The 17,326-nt window shown below is 35.0% G+C and overlaps 1 long non-coding RNA gene and 1 pseudogene across 2 annotated transcripts; both read right to left on the reverse strand.

The window, feature by feature from the left end:
- Positions 1–318: 318 nt before the first annotated feature.
- LOC130496525 (uncharacterized) lies at positions 319–793 on the reverse strand. Its single transcript, XR_008935685.1, has 2 exons — positions 651–793; positions 319–520 (listed from the first exon to the last, which is right to left on the reverse strand). It is a non-coding gene; the product is annotated as an uncharacterized LOC130496525 (long non-coding RNA).
- Positions 794–5,680: 4,887 nt separating this feature from the next.
- LOC108861399 (myrosinase-binding protein 2-like) lies at positions 5,681–8,061 on the reverse strand (annotated as a pseudogene). The gene is made up of 4 exons (XR_008935663.1): positions 7,725–8,061; positions 6,807–7,177; positions 6,298–6,711; positions 5,681–6,206 (listed from the first exon to the last, which is right to left on the reverse strand). The product of XR_008935663.1 is annotated as a myrosinase-binding protein 2-like (transcript).
- Positions 8,062–17,326: the final 9,265 nt, after the last annotated feature.

Here is a 17,326-nt window from a genome sequence, read left to right on the forward strand (position 1 = left end):
TTAGCTTATATAAAATGATAAAAAAAAATTATTTTGTTAAAAGTTAATTTGGTTAAGTATTAAAGGTCTAAAAAATAAATTTGGTGAGTAAGAAAATATATTAGTCAATTATTATGTCTTTTTGTTGGCTACTACTTAAAGATAATTTTATTTTGACACAAAATATAAGGAAAATATATTGAACCCTTATCAATGTTAAAACTTAAATGCTAGTTTCTTTTTAAAAATAAAAATAAATTGTTTTTGTCTAAATGTTAAATTCTATACCAAATTTTCTTTTTTAACATAAGGAGTGATATGGAAAAGACAGAAAAAATTAAAAAAAAATGAAATTGAGAAATTACACAAGAGACCATAACAAAAGCAGGAAAAAAAGATGTACTGTGCATGGATGAAACCCATTCTACAAATAAAACAAGGATAAAGGGTCGATGGCACAACTCGAACAAGTTGCAGACCTCATCATTGTTGCCACGTGCAACCGGTGGCTAAATCAGTTCAAACCTCAATCTAGCAATACCTACAGCCTCTCCGGTAAAAAAACCAAAAAAAAAATGCAAAACAATCAGAATACAAGATGGGAAAAAGATTTCATGCACAAAGTGTTGGCAAGAGAGAACCAAACAGAAAGTCAGAGAGCCGCATCCAACCTTCGCCCTAGACCACCACAATCATTTCCCACAGCTGCGCAGAGAACTCGAGAACCAGTACTCGCCACATCTATTCATGTTGATAGTGGCCATATTTTCATTAAAAAATTTGGCAAAAACAAAATTACGGGTCGGGTCGGCTTTTAAATCTATATTCCTCATTCAAAATTTTATCCTTTTCCAAAACAATTATCCACTTAAAATTTATATAGTGATCATATTTGCATATGTAGGCAATAAAATATATTGCACCTTGAAAAAAAAATATAAAATACATGCAAATTTTTATTTACTGAATATTTTTTTTGATAAACAAAAAAATAATCACACGTTTTTAAAACTACGTCAAAATAATAAACTCTAAATTATGAACGTCAGAGCTCAAACATTGAAATTAAAATGTTATTCTGCAAATTGAATGCCAGTACAAAATCTCAATAAATAAAATCTATAACCAAAAGAATACTCATGCACTCAAAAGCGCAGATTATACTCCGGTTTCTGTTTTAATACATCAGATCGTTTATTATTTTCTGTAGAGTTAATAGTAGAATTATATTGTGAAATGGGATTATTTTGCATTTAGAACCTAAGTACCTCTGATAAGATCTTTTGATAGATTTATATGTCTCTCTTAACTTGATGCGTTTTATATAGGTTAAGCAACATTTAACCACATATATTACATGATTGGTCTGCAAAACAGATAACAATATTTCCTATATATTATATTAATATATATATGCACATATATTATAAAAATCATATTATTTTGTGTAACTATAGTTTATTTACAATATTCCAATGTAAAATCAAAATATTTACCAATTTATCAATTGTTAATTTACATAAATCTAGAAGTATTTATCTGGTTTTCCAACCTTTTCTTCCTTTAACTCTTATTATATTTTGTCAATTACGAGTTTTAAAGAAAATTATTATAAGATATAATGAAAATTTTGTAATCGCAAAAATTAATGTAGTAGTCATTACATTTTCAAATATTAACAAAAATCTTTGTTCAAAAACTCGGCCGAGTAGCCGCAAACGCTGCCGCGGAAACACTATTCAGAACGTTTTGATTTAGGCCAACTCGTTATAAAAATTTGGCAAATTAATAATTGGCCACTTAACCACATAGGCGCTAATTAATACGGATTAAATACCGATTAATTTCAAAACTTTGAAAAGTTTAAGCCCAACCCAAAAAGATCATGTGTTAATTCAATAATAATTTTTAGTAATTGTGAGGGGGATGATACAAAAAAAATTCTCAGTGCTTTCTCCGTTTTTTCTAATAAAATTTTAGGTCCGGATATACCGTATGTATAGCGTCTAACGAGTTTTTGAATAAAACACACACAAATATATATATTATTTTAGACATGGCTGGTTTTATTGGGAAAAGGTAGGTCCAAGGGAATTATTATCAAACAGTAACGCATATCAAAAACGTGAGAGGCTGAATAATGAACACTTCACTTTCACAATGCTGTCACTTTGTTTTTCTATATAGTTATGTTACAATCACTATTTATTTTCTGTAACAATGCTGTCACTTTGTTTTCTATATAGTTATGTTACAATCACTATTTATTTTCTGTAATTTGGCAGGTCGCTTTCAACAAAACTGGTGTTTTAAACTGAGTTCTACTACTCTTAATTAATTTTTAACTAAGGTTTTTTATTAAAAATATATTTTAGTTTCGAATATTTTTACTATACAAATCTAATTTTTACAAACATATCAAATTTTCAATCAATCGCTCCAGCGATATAAATCTTTGCAGTACGTAGCCACAATAGGTGGTTTGGTATTTTAATGAATTTAAATTTCTTCTGGAATTGAAAATTTACACTTGTCAATATAGTTAATGAATTTCAAGTCAATGAAATGCATTCAAAGATAGAGATTAATGAAGTGGTCTGTTTGTATATATGTTTTTGTGTTTGCTTTTTTACAGATTTTGATTTTCCTATTTGCAAACGCAGATTTTCTTCAGTATGGTTTTCACGTTTTTATAAAATAGGTGACAAGACTAAATACATCTCATTTTAAAAAAAAAATTGCATAAAAGAATAAACAAAAAAACCAAGCAAAATATATAAAGAGATTGAAAAGGAACACCATTTATCTCAAAGTTTATAAGAAACATAATTAAGCAAAGCATAATTATCTTTATGCTTTATGCTTTGCATAATTAGATAGAGTAAAAGATATTGGAGTTTCAAAACAAATCTTTGAATGAGTTTTTGATCCTCTCTCCAAAAACTACTAAATAAAGCTCTAGATATTATGATGTGTAATACAGGTAAGAAAGATGTATGTTTAGTCTAACAATGGCTAAACTCATATATAGTAAGTAATAATTTGGTTACGGGCAATCTTGTAATATGTGGTAAATTATGGGTTTAAGTAGGTCCCATAATAAGTTTCATATTAATTACAAAATACATTGAACTTATAAATATTTTAAGGGGTTTTAGTGATTAAAACCCCCAACTATTTTTAAATCGTAAAATAAACCATCAACTATTTTTTTAATGTTTTAACCTCTCAACTTACAAATTGTTAATGTATGTCACTCTTCATCTATAACTCCGTAACGGAAGGTGACATACTTAACGGTTTGTAAGTTGAAGGGTTAAAACATTAAAAAATAGTTGAGAGTTTATTTTACGATTTAAAAATAGTTAAGGGTTTTAATCATTAAAACACATTTTTAAACAAACTGGAAGGAAAAATATAAATAAATTGATATTTCTCTAGTTATCAAATATTTTTTGTTAACTAAAAACATTTTAGCTTAGAAAATATGACTGTAAATTGAAAGGGGAATGATGGTAACCTAAATACATAAATAAAAAGACTGTAATTCCATGTAAACAATTCACAACCATTCCGAAATTATATGAAAAGAAGATCGGTTCTACGGGAATTAGTAAAATATGTTTTTTTCTTGTAGAGAATGAATTAGACTATTGAACATGGCAATATATCTTTAATACGATTTCTCAAGATTTTTCAACAAGCTGAACACTTAGAGACGATTTTTTATTTTATTTTTGGCTTAATTAGATATCCTCATCAAATGGCCTAACTCATTATCTTAAATATTTTCCTTAACTGGATCCCGCCGATCCGATATTATTTTCGTATAATCTTGTAGTGATTTCTAATCAAACATTTCTTATTTGGAATATGCATTATTCGATAAATGATTTTTTTTCAATTGGCTTTGCATCTACATTTTTTTTCACTTAGGCTACCATCGTTCCACTATCTAAGCTAAAGTGTTTTTAGTTAACAAAAAATACTTGATAATTAGAGAAATATCAACTTATTTATATTTTTCCATCTAATTTGTTTAAAAATGTGTGTTTAGTGATTAAAACCTTCAACTATTTTTGAGTTGTAAAATAAACTCTCAACTAATGTTTTAGTGTTTTAACCCCTCAACTTATAAGTTGTTAATATATGTAACTTTCTGTTATATAATAATAGACGGAGGATGACATACATTAACAATTTGTAAGTTGAGGGATTAAAACATTTAAAAAAATAGTTGAGAGTTTATTTTACGGTTTAAAAATAGTTGAGGGTTTTAATCACTAAAAACCTATATTTTAATTATCTCAAATGTTCAGTAAGTGTTAGTAATAACATAAACTAGATTTTGACCCGCGCTTCGAAAGCGCGGGTATTATTTTTCACTTTATAAAATATATTATTTGTTTGTAATTATTGAATTTATTTATTTTAAGAAAATTTTCTTTATAATAAATTCGACACATAGAGTGTTTCTGATAAACTATGTATTTCTCTAGTTTTGTTTTATTCGCTCTTCAATCAACATATTTATTTGGCTTGTTGTTTATATAAATGATTATCGACTTTGATCTCTTCACCTCTGTGGATGTATATTTTAAAAAATATGACGATATTTGTTTTTCATGTAATTATTAGGGTTTGGCAAAATGAATCCGAGGAACAGAACTGATACTAATCCGTAAATATAGTATCAAACCTGAACATAAATTGATTAAATATTCGAATTATTCAAAATTTTGTTAGTTAGAGAACCGAATCGGATCCGAACCGAAGTATTCGTGTACCTGAATTTATCTAAAATCAGATTTATATACTTATATATTAATTATTTTTATATTTAACGTATATAAAACATCAAGAATGATACTTTTAAATTGGTTTAAAATACTTGAAAATATATATAGATAGTCAAAAACAAATACCTGAAATAATTAAAGTATACTCAAATCACCAAAAATACTTAAAATAATTATTGATTTCGTATCCAAAAATTTTAAATCAAACCAATTGATATGTTAAGCTTAGGTATTCTGACATATGTTATTTAAATTTATAGGTAATATATATATATATATATATAGATTTTGAGAATTTTAAAGTATATAGTGATTTAAAACTTTAAAAATAATTTAAATAGGTTATTCAAACCCAAACCAAACCCGCAAAGATCCGAATCAAACTCAAACAAAAATTTAGAAACATCCTAATAGGACTGAAATCTTTGACCTCGAAAACCCGAAACGCAAACCGATCAGAACCAAACCCGTATGGATGTCTGAAAACCCATCCTTAGTCATTATTATATATCGTATAATTTCATCATATAATTAATCGTATTTTATATGTACCATCATATAAGTAATCATATAATTAATAGTATTTAATATGTATCATCATATAAATAATTACATATATTATATTTTAAAAACTTAATATGAAATATAAAAACCATAATTTGAATTGGTATTTCAAATTGGGCTTTATATTATATTTTTCTTATATATATTGACGACATTCTTTTATAATGGACTTAATAATTTAAGCCTATTAATTTTTCTGTTTAATATTACTATCTTTGTTTCCAAACAAAATTAATTTTTTTAAAAGACTACAATTCATGTTTCCAAACACACTAATTTTTTTTTAAATTTTTTATCCAAGTATTTAAACACACCAAAATTATACTTCAGCTTATTAATAAGATAGATGCACCTCGATCATTTTTCTGTAAAAATGTGCGCCACTTCTTACACACTGAGAAAATATATAAAATAAAGACTCTTTTACAAACTGAGAAAATATATAAAATAAAGAACATTTTTGAAAGAAACCGTGCGTATGCACGGGGTTTATTTAGTTTATGTAATAAAACAGGAAGGATTTTACAGAGAAATTCTGTTATTGGCGATAGTGAACTCCAGTCTGATGAAACTAATCACCAGCTTCTCCGTGGAATACGACGATTTTTAACTAGAACCTGACTCGAAACGAGCACCAATGGCATCGATGGCAGTACCACCACGTCCATAAAGTCCAAGAACCTTTCCTCCATTTTCACCTTTGAGTTCGAAGTCTTTGCCCTTCGCCACACCAAATAATGGAGAAGTAAATCCTTTGGAAGTTGTGAAGTACAAAGATGTGAGAAGCGTTGTATCATAATTGAAAATATGATTGTAGGTTCCACCAACGGCTACAATATTGTCTCCCGGATAGTTCACTGTGAACTGTATTTCATTTTTTCCATTAGAAACAATGAAATAGTGAAGCAACTTAATAATAACTAAATTCAACGAACAAAATTTTATATGTGTTGACCTCTTTTAGCTCCCCGCGATTGGTCCCATGTTCACGGACTATGACTTTTCCATCCTTTTGGTATTCGATCTTGATATAAGTTACACTGAACTCGTCTGCTCCAACGGTTAACTTTTTCACACCATCGAAAACACCATCGTCGAATGTGTTTCCCTTGTTACCACCAAGCGGTCCGAAGTGAGCCCCAATGGCATCGATGGCAGTACCACCACGTCCATAAAATCCACGAAGCTTTTCTCCATTTTCACCTTTGATCTCGAACTCGTTTCCCTTGGCCACACCAAATAGTGGAGAGGTATAACCCTTGGAGGTTGTGAAGTACAAAGATGTGATAAGCGTTGTATCATAGTTGAAAATATGATTGTAGCTTCCACCAACAGCTACAATATTGTCTTGGGGATAGTTCACTGAGAACTGTATTTCAATTTTCCATTAGAAACAATGAACTAATATAGTGAAGCAGCTAAATATTAACTAAATTCAACAAAAAAAAATGTATATGTTTTGACCTCTTTTAGCTCCCCGCGATTTGTCCCATGTTCACGGACTTCAACTTCTCCATCATTTTCATATTCGATCTTGATATAAGTTACACTGAACTCATCTGCTCCAACGGTTAACTTTTTCACACCATCGAGAACACCATCGTCGAATGTGTTTCCCTTATTACCACCGAGTGGTCCAAAGTGAGCTCCAATGGCATCAAGAGCTTGACCAGAACGTCCAAAGAATCCAATAAGTTTTTCTCCATATTTACCCTCCAAGGTGAATTCTGTCCCAGCTGGTTGTCCAGATGCTGTTGTCCCACCGAGTACTGGAGATGTTCTTCCAGTGTTGGTTTTAAAGATTAGCGATTTGATCAGCGGTACGTCGTAGTATCAGCGGTACGTCGTAGTATCAACTGGATTCAGTTTCCATTAGTAACAAATCATTAGTATTTAAGCTTTTGATTTGAAATGGGTACAGAATAATATACTACAAACTTTCCGCTTTCAAACTTCTCCTTCACCTGATTTGATTTTTCAATTCACGTTGACCCAGTTAGAGGTAATGGGCAAAATAATCTGAACCCCAAAACTCGAACGAACCAATCTAAAAAGTGATTATGAACTAAACTAAACATAAATATTCAAAAGAGTTTTGTTTAGTGGCATTTTGAGTTACATCCGAACTTAAACTCCGAACTGAAACTGAATCCGAATGAATTAGTACCCAAAAAAATATATTCAAAAATCGAACAAAAACATACCATACCCAAGTACTAAAAATCCTCAAAAATCTTAATAGGTACTTCAAATAAGTATCTAACATATGATTAGAAAACTCAAATACTCAGCTTAATGCGCACTTTTGGTCTTTGTTATAAATTTTCAAAGTTATATATTGTATACTAACTTTGATTTTGGATTTTTGAGATTTTAGATATTTTTTTTTTGACCAAAACTGTGTAATAGAAGAAATTTATAACAACTTTTCCCAAATTTTTACCTCTTTTAATTCCCCACGAACCGTTCCATATTGACGGGATTCAAGTTTCCCGTCCTTTTCATATTCGATCTTGATCATTGATATATAATTAAAAGTACCTCCCTCTACTGACACAACAATTTTCTTCACACCATCGAAAACACCATCGTCAAATGCATTTCCCAAGTATCCACCTACTGCTCCCACCCTTTTGGACATTATTTCCTTTTCTTAACTTCACAAAAACCTGAAGTATTGAATCAAGAAGCAAAAAAAAACGTTGTATTTTGTTAATTGTTACTTCAAACTACACCTAAGTTCACATGTAAATGCCCTTTTATTTACAAAAAAAAAGCCCTTTTATTAAAAAAAAATCACATGTAAATAAAACAAAGGAAGAAGAGTAACATAAAAAGAAAAAAAAACAAGAAGTAACATAGAGAAAGAGTGGGAAAACGGCCATTTCATACCCAATATATCGCGATATGTTCAATTCATACCCGACTTATATGGCCGTGCCAAAACATACATAAACTTATATGGCTGTGCTAAAACATACTCAACTTATATTTTTTTGGCAAAATAATACACCAGTCGCCACATCAGCTGTTATGTCATCTATTTTTGCTCGTGTGGATAAAATATAAAATTTTATTTTATATTATTTAGTAAAATTAACAAAAAAAAATAATTGAATTCTAATCTTATATAAGAGATTTCGATCATATCAAAAACCGTCCTTATAAGAGTTATATATGTATTTTAATTAATTATGATTTTGTTAATCTAAATTAGCTCTTAATATGAATAAAATTTTAATTAAAATACATATATAAAATAAAATTTTATAAAATTTTGCTAAAAAAATTAAGAGCTAATTTAGATTAACAAAATCATAATTAATTAAAATACATATATAACTCTTATAAGGACGGTTTTTGATATGATCGAAATCTCTTATATAAGATTAGAATTCAATTAATTTTTTTTTTGTTAATTTTACTAAATAATATAAAATAAAATTTTATATTTTATACAAATTTATTTTTATAACAAAATTATTTAGTTTTTTAAAAAATTATATACATGGCATATTTGTCAGCAAAATTAGCTGACGTTGCATCCACGCGAGGACATAACAGCTGATGTGGCGACTGGTGTATGATTTTACCAAAAAAATATAAGTTTGGTATGTTTTAGCACAGCCATATAAGTTCATGTATGTTTTGGCACGGCCATATACGTCGGTATGAATTGAACATATCGTGATATGTTGGGTATGAAATGGCCGTTTTCCCGAGAAAGAGTACTTGAATAGCAAGATGAAGATGAGAGTGAGCTGGGGATAGTAAATGGTTTGATATTTATAGCAATTTTGTCGGCAAAGGTTAGCTAATGCTATTTATTTGTCACATGGGGATATTCAACATTTTTTCCATCCTTACGAAAATATTAAAGAAAAATGAATGTCTTCTAGGTTTTCTCCCACCATAGATAAAATATCTAAAAATATTAAAATTAGCAAATGCTATTTATTTGTCACGTGGGGTATTAATTTTTTTGGCTGACGAAAAAAAAAAATCATTCTCAGTTTGCACCTACCACAAATAAAATATCTAGCCGAATAAGGCCATTTTTGTTGGTTTTGATTGTAACACTTCAATAATTGGTGTGAAATAAGTATTTACTTTAATATTATTGTTTAGATAAAAATGTACAAGATCCAAAGACACTAATTTGCATTAAGTTAAAAACAAAACATAGAAATGGCTAAAAATGTTTGAGTTCTGACAAGTTTTAATTAGAACTTGATTAGTGAACATGTTCCTTTACAAGTTCTTCTAAAGTTGCAAGGAATGCGTAAAACCCTTACCGATCATATTAATATGTGAAAAGTCAGAAAACGTGTTCGAAATTGTCCGAATTAAATGACTCGTTTTCTAGCAAAGACTTCTAGTCTAAATAGTAGCATGGAGAATTAAGGGCAATAATCAATTTCTATTCATTCTTTATAAATTACACTAATTTATAAATAACATTTGCTGTGTATGATTTTTGTCATTTCTGTGATTAGATCTAGGCATCCGGGTCTTCAGATTGGGTTTTGGATCTTTAATTCTAATACCTGTAAAATATCCAAAAATATTTCGGGTTTATGTCGGGTCCGGATCGAATTCAGGTATTTATGATCTGAAAAATACATGACATATTATATTTAGTTAATATTTTTCATATACATCTAAATTTTACAAAATAACTTAAATTATACTATTAATAATTAAAATAGACATTTTTAAACTCTAAATTTTAAAACTTCATGTTACATAAAAATGTTACAAAATAATAACAAATATAGTTAACAAAATATATTTCAACTAAATCATAAAATAATATATATATATATAAACAAATTCATAGTTTTGGATATGCATGTTTTTAAGTCGGGTACAAATTGGTTCTTATCGGATCGGATCTATTCGGGTCGGTTATTTTCGTGTACAAGTCTATTCGGATCGGTTCTTTCGGTTTCGGTTTTTTCGGGTAAAAAAATTAAGACTCAAAAGATACTTGTAAATTTTCGGTTCGGTTTTGGGTCGGATATTTTCGGGTCGGGTCTTCGAATCCGGATAAAATGCCCAAGCCTATTAGATTCTAAAGAACTATAAAATAAAAAAAATATTTTTATCAAATTAATATGAAACAAAAGTAATAAATATTCCTTTTTATCGTTTATATTTTTCTTCTACCGTTATTTTTCTACTCATTCTTATTTTTATATCCATTAGACAGTGACGCTTTTCTGTAACATAGGCCTAAAAAATACTTTTTTCCATTTCAAAAAGATAGAGTTTTCACAGTTCTTACGAAAATATGGAAAATTTTGACAATAAAAATATTATTTTCTGTGTTTAAGTATTTTCTACTACCTTCATTTCTGAAAGTAAAATTTTCTAAATTTTATTCTTGTTCCACAAAAATAGATTTTCACAAAAATAGATTTTCTCTATTTTTAAATATACTTTTGAAAAATATTAATTGTGGATATTTGAATTGACTAAATTTTATTGGTGGATAATTATTGAAAAGTGTATATAAAAATAAATAGTAAATTAAGTTATAAACATTTATTATATTCTTAAAAAACGTGAAAACTCTAGAAACTTTATTTTCTGGAACGGATGGAGTATGGTTTTTAGCCAACTCAAAATTCACTAAACATAATTAATATTTTTGAAATTCACAATTTTTTAATTATTACATATATTAAAATATAAAGTATGAATCTTTTAGAAATATTTTTTTCCTAAAACATAGATCATTCTGAAACGGAGGAATATATAACTTTCAAATATTCCGATGGACTGAATAATCAGAAATTTCTGATGAAATAAACCATGAAATTTTTTTTAAAAAAAATTATAAAAAAATAAAAAAATCTCGATATTTTAATAAACATTCTATATTATTAAAATTTAATACAAAAACGTAAAGTTTTATACAACATATTTTGACTTATTGGTTTAATGTGGCACCAATTATTTGGCTCACATAAATTTCCACTAATTTTCAAAAAACATTCATATTGTGATTAAATATGTACTCCCGTAAATAGTTTACATATACTACTGAAAGTATATTATATTTGAGAAATTTGATTATTCCCAAATGCCAAATCTTCGATTTTGAACTTTATATTAAATGTATTTAAATTTAAATTTGTTTCCATATAATTAAAACAGATATTCAAATTGAACCTGCAACTATCCAAACTGAACACAAATTAAAATTTATAAATATCTAAATATGGTTTGAATCTCTAGCCATGTTACATTGTTGTGTAAATACAATCATTACATTGTTGTGCTTTGAAACGTTTATAATCTTCTTTTTATATATAAAGTAGCTTTTTCATCCCTCCCGCGATGTACACGTAGGATGACACGTCGAAAATACCTCTCTTGACGTTTCGACACGTTGAAACTCACCGTTTCACTAAAACTCTTCTACTGTGGGCTTGGGTCGCGTATATTTGGTTTATGCTCTGAAGATTAAAGATTTTTCTGGGCCGACGGAGAAGAGGTCGCCTCTGACCCTAATACGGGTAAGGCGATGAAAAGCGGTTCGTCTTCGTTGTTTGAGGTGAGTTTGGTCAACAGAAAGTAAGAGAACTCAAGAGTGGGATGAACAGAGACGTTTTATTAGAGTCGGAATAACGAGGGTACAAGAGTAGGAAAGCCGGCTAGTCGATGCTCGGTAAGCTCCCAGCCGGAAGTACAAGAGAAAGCGGCGAGATACAAAGAGAGTAATGGAAACCCTAATCCAGCCGCAAGTCTGTGTGTCTCAGTGGTCATACCTTTCCTTCCTGTCCTTAACTCCTTATATAGTCTCTTAGGTCGGTTTGCTTTGACCTAATCCCTTCTCTTCGTTATGGGCCTTTTGACTTGCAGGCCCAGTTGGGACAACTGTTCGGCCCGAGCCGCTTGGTCGCTATCTTCGGCTGCTCGTCGTCTATCCAAGGTGGTCACGCGCCGAGTTGCGGCTCGTCGGGAGCCGGCTTCAAGCTGATCATCCTTTGAGTGATAGAAACGGGCCTTCTGTTCGCTGGGCCTTGTGGGTGGTGACAATCCATCCCCAACAGTAAGTCCCCCCTAGTTCGTTGTCGAGTCGAGCAATTGATCACAGCGAATTAGTTAGTTAGGGCTCGAAGAATAAGAGGTTCGGTCTTTGATCCTTTAAACCCGTCGAGAAGTCGCCGGTAGAGAGATTTCCCCGGTCTTTCCGAACGAATGACCGATCTATCGCATGCTCGGTATCTCAGGCGAATTCTGCTAAACCGACAAATTGATTATGTTTGGTTTGTGATGTGACATCGAACCGTCATCGGTTTTCAATCGGGAAGCCGAAACGTCGCTAGGTTTTTCGTCGAGAAGCCGAAACGTCGCGTTTGGGGGCGACGCGCGAGCCCACCGACAGGCCCAATTAGGCCCGTATAGGGTTAATGATGGCGCCTCGTAGGAAGCGCGTTCCCCCTGTCTATAAATAGGAGACTTCTCTCGAGATCTCTCATTCTTCTCTCAGCCAACAGGTACTTTCTCTCTCTAGCTTCTGCACTCTAGTTTAGGTCCCCTACTCGGTATGTCGACGAGTAAGAAACTTTCTCTAGAACAAAAAGGGAAGATGACTGTGGATGCGGTTGGATCCGATAGCGATCTGGAGATGGTGCGCGGATCCGATTGCAGCGCGGAGGTGGCTCATCGCGAGGCGATGATGGATACGAAGAACATGAGCCGGCAGGAGCAGGTGCTCGTCTCGGAATCGATGGTTGCATCTCGAGGGGATGACGACGGCCACGACCCGTCTACTGAGTCGATGGTTCCCATCTGCTTTTACCCGGATGGAATCTTCGAGGATCAGCGCAGACTCGACCCGGAACGAATTCGTCCCTCGGTAGTGGAAGGGCAGGATTGGCCAAACGTCGAGCCAACCTGGTCCACCTTTAAGTCGGTTTCGAGACTTCTGTGGAAGCGTAAGGCGTTCGACGTTACGTTCATAATACCGAGGGAGGACCAGAGGCCTTGGTCTCCCCCGAAAGGATATCAGTGCGTGTATGAGTCATATTTCGAAGGCGATACGAAGCTGTGGTTCCCGATTCCACGACTCATTACCGCCTACACGATGCGCCGAGGAGCCGCACTTAGTCAGTTTCTGAACGGAGCTTGGCGGCTGGCAGTTGCGCTGGCGGTCATCGGGGCGGAGGCCGGCGTTGCGCTCAACGTTCGAGCCTTCGAGGAGTTGGTCTTAGTGAAGATAAAGAAAGGCTTGATCTCGTTGAAGATACGCCCTAACTACAACGTGGTGACGGGATATCCTTCCAAGACGAACAACTGGCAGCGATCGTATTTTTACGTTAAGTCAGATCAGGCGGCGTTCGAGGAGCCGCTGAAAACCGGCTATCGCGTTCTATGGAACGATGTGATTAGTATATAACGTTGATTGATCCTTTATCGTTTCGAGTACCTGAACCGTGTTTCTTGGTGTCTTTGCAGTTCCTCCCTCGAATACCGATCAGTACGAGGAAGAGTTTTTGGAGAGTGCTCGGGTGGTCGCGTCTCGGAAACAAGATCATTGGGATAACTTCTCCTTTAGTAGGGTTCGCGAGTCGGCCGAGCGGATCAGACAACGTAAGCATTTTAATTTCTTTTCTTTTACCCGGCGTTTTAGGTGATCCTGACTCGTTTCCACTTGTCCTTGCAGAGGTTTGGCGTTCGGACACAATCCCCATCATCACTAAGAAGTCGAAGAGGGTTAATCTGTTTACCAAAGGCGATCAGAAGGAAATAAACCGAGCGAGGGCCATGAGGGAGTTGCCAGACTTGAGCTTAGTGGTAGGAAAGCAACTCGGGTTCGTGGAGTCGGATCCAGTCGATCCCGCGAACTCGCATGATCGTGGAGACGCAAACGCCGCTGAATCGGATGCGGAGACTCGGCTCGTGAAGAAGAGCAACAAGAGGAAAGAGAGAGAGGAAGCTTCAGCTGTCGGGGAGAAGCAACTCGAGGGGGCTTCCGCGGGCGGAAGCGCTGGAGCAGGGAAGAAACGGGTGCGTAAAGATCCTGCCGCTGTTCGTTCTTCCTCCGTTGAAAAAGGAGAACTTCAAGCTCTGGAGCCGAGTGGTGGCTCCATAGACGCTGCCGTTCCAAATCCATCCTCTGAAGGTGACCGAGCGGACGGCCAGCAGGAGGCCTCTTCGAAGGCGAAGAAGAAGAAAAAGTCGAAGAAGAGCAAGAAGAAGGATGCAGACGAATCCACCGAGCAAGAGGTGGTGCCAGATGAGCAAGGGAACGCAGAAGTTCCGCCTGTCGCATCTCCTTCCAAAAAGGTATCAGCTCGGGGCGATGCAGGGGAATCGAGCGAACCTCCCTCTGGAGCTCCGCAGGAGAAGGAGGACGCGCCGAAGAAACTCCAGGGCTTTTGCCCGGGCAAGGTGGACTTCATCTTCAAGCGCGATACTTCACTCGTTTGCAACAATAAGGACTGCGCTCGCTTTGTCCGCCAAGTTCGGGGGAGCTCCGAGCACCTCCCACTCGTCAAGGATCTCGTCTTCCAAGACGACTACACCGTAGCCGCCGGTTCCTCGGTTAGGGTAAGGATGGGTTTTGCGTTGCGTCCGTTCCTCGTCTTTCTTCTAACTTGGTTGTCTCACTCCATCTCTTTCTTTGATGTGTCGCAGAGCCAAGGGGATTGGAATGAAGTCGTCCGTAAGTACGACAAGGAGCTGAAGAGGACCTATGGTGTGATCGATAGGCAGCGACGCAACACCAAGGAAGCGACGCAGGCCTTAGAGGAAGAAGGATGAAGCGGTCATCCGGGAAGCGGCCATGAGGGACGAGCTCTCCCAGAAAGAGGCGGCTATGAACAAGGAGCTGAAGCGAGCCCGGGAGTTGGTCAAGACACTCGAGAAGGAGAAAGCCAGGTTGGCAAACGAGAAAAAGATTCTCGAGGAGGAGAAGGCTGCTGCTGCCTTAGAGCATTCCAAAGAGATGGATCGTCTCCGAGAGTCGCGTCGCTATGAGGTAACTCACGAGCGGATCCGAGTAATGGCCGCGATGCACGGAAAGGCAGCTGCTCGTTTCCAGAGGATTCGAGACCGGGAGACTCGTCGCGACAGCTTCGAGGATGCGAGGTGTATGCTCGGTCAGGCTCGAGGGATGAGACGTTGTCTCGAAGGGATGAAGGCAACAGGTAAAAACATCTCTCAGGGAGATATCGATACCTACGCCGAGCAAGAGAAGCATTACGACGCGGAGGTGAAGCGTTTGAACGTAGATGATCTTCCCGAGGAGGACCTCTCTTTGTCTCCTCTTGTGCTCGAGTCGAGGTTCGTCATCCAAGAAATATTGGGTAAAGTTGACAAGTATGGATCGAACATGGACTTGCTCGACTCTGAGGCTGCCAGGGCTCTTCGCACTCCTCTCAGGGAACCGGGAGATCAATCCGAAGAATGATGTTAGGAGTTTTGAGGCTCCTAAGTCAAATGATAGTAAAGTGGAAATAAGTTGTCGAACCAATTCTGAGGGACTCAAAGCAGTGAGAATGCAAGTATTTGCCTAATCTAAGTGCAGCCAGTGATTTGATGATTTCTAAACTAATGATTAAAGCTAATGCAAAGCAATAAAAATGATACTTTTAAGCTATTGGAAAGGAGAACTCATGGGTATAGGGGTTTAGACCTTGGGTGATCAGGTTTCGAACTAAGGAATGTAAATGATAAATCAAACTATCAACCTTAAGCCTAGACACAATTCTAAGCAAGCTCTATGTCTAGATGAATGCTCATTTGATAACATGTCTCAAACATCAAATGTCTTTGGTTGAATAACATGCAAGCAATCATTACTAACAAGTCTATTAGCTATCTTAGCATCTTTAACAACAAATCTCTTTGGCAAAGTACACTAAAAGCCTAGGAGAGTTGACTCAGGCATTTCATCAAACACCTGTCGGGTGAGAAATGCCTAGAGATCACCCTTTGAGTGGCCTACTCAAATTATGCATTAAGATCACTCTACTATGCAAGAAACAAGTATGATCTATACCTAAAACATCCTAGAACTAGCCTAATCACCCTTAATCACCCTAACCCATGAATCCAAAAGGTGATTACTCACTAATCTCCATGATTCCTCTTAAACCCATGATGGATTTCAGATGAATCATATAGAGAATTAGAAGAGAAACTCACAAGAACAAGAACAATCAAATCAAAAGAGAACTTTTCTTCAGAGAGTTTTGTGTATTCAATAGATCCAAGATCCTCTGCCAATGGTGGCTACAAAGCATACTTAAACATTAGGTTTTTCAGTGCAAAAACGTGCACAATAAATTGCAAAAAGGTCCTTGAAAATAATAAAAATCGTGCATTGATAACGCGGAGCGACCTCGGCCAGTCGCTCCGAGAGGTCGCTCTGGGCTTCGGGAGCGACCTTGGGTGGTCGCTGCGAGGGGTCGCTCCGGAGGCATTTTCTTCGTCTTCGAGCCGTGTAAAGCCGAGCGACTTGGAGTGGTCGCTCCAGCTTTGGTCGTCAAGGTCGCTCCGGCTGGAGCGAGGTCTCACAGCGACCTCTGCAGGTCGCTCCAGGCTCCTCTCGTCCAACCATCTTCTTTTTTCACATCTTTTGAGCTCCAAGTGCATCCAAATGTCCCCAATAACCTCACTTGGCACTCCAGTACCTAATAGAGACTTATGCATGCAAAATGCAACCTAAACATGTCTAAATCCTATTCTATATGATGAAAATGCTTATGAATGAATGGTTAAAACAATGCAAATATGCAAGACATCAACTCCCCCACACTAGTCCTTTACTTGTCCACAAGTAAACTTTCAAGAACCAAGGAGAAAAAGTTTGAAAATGGGGACTCATAACCAAAAGAAACTCTTCTTAGTTCTCAACCTAACAACCTTGCATAATCATACCAAATAGCAATAGCAAAGATTTTATCCATCTCTAACTTCTCTAAGCCTATCTCAGCTCCTTTGATCTTTACACTCATTAATCATGC

This window comes from Raphanus sativus, chromosome 1 (genome assembly GCF_000801105.2).
Source record: "Raphanus sativus cultivar WK10039 chromosome 1, ASM80110v3, whole genome shotgun sequence".
Taxonomy (NCBI): domain Eukaryota; kingdom Viridiplantae; phylum Streptophyta; class Magnoliopsida; order Brassicales; family Brassicaceae; genus Raphanus; species Raphanus sativus.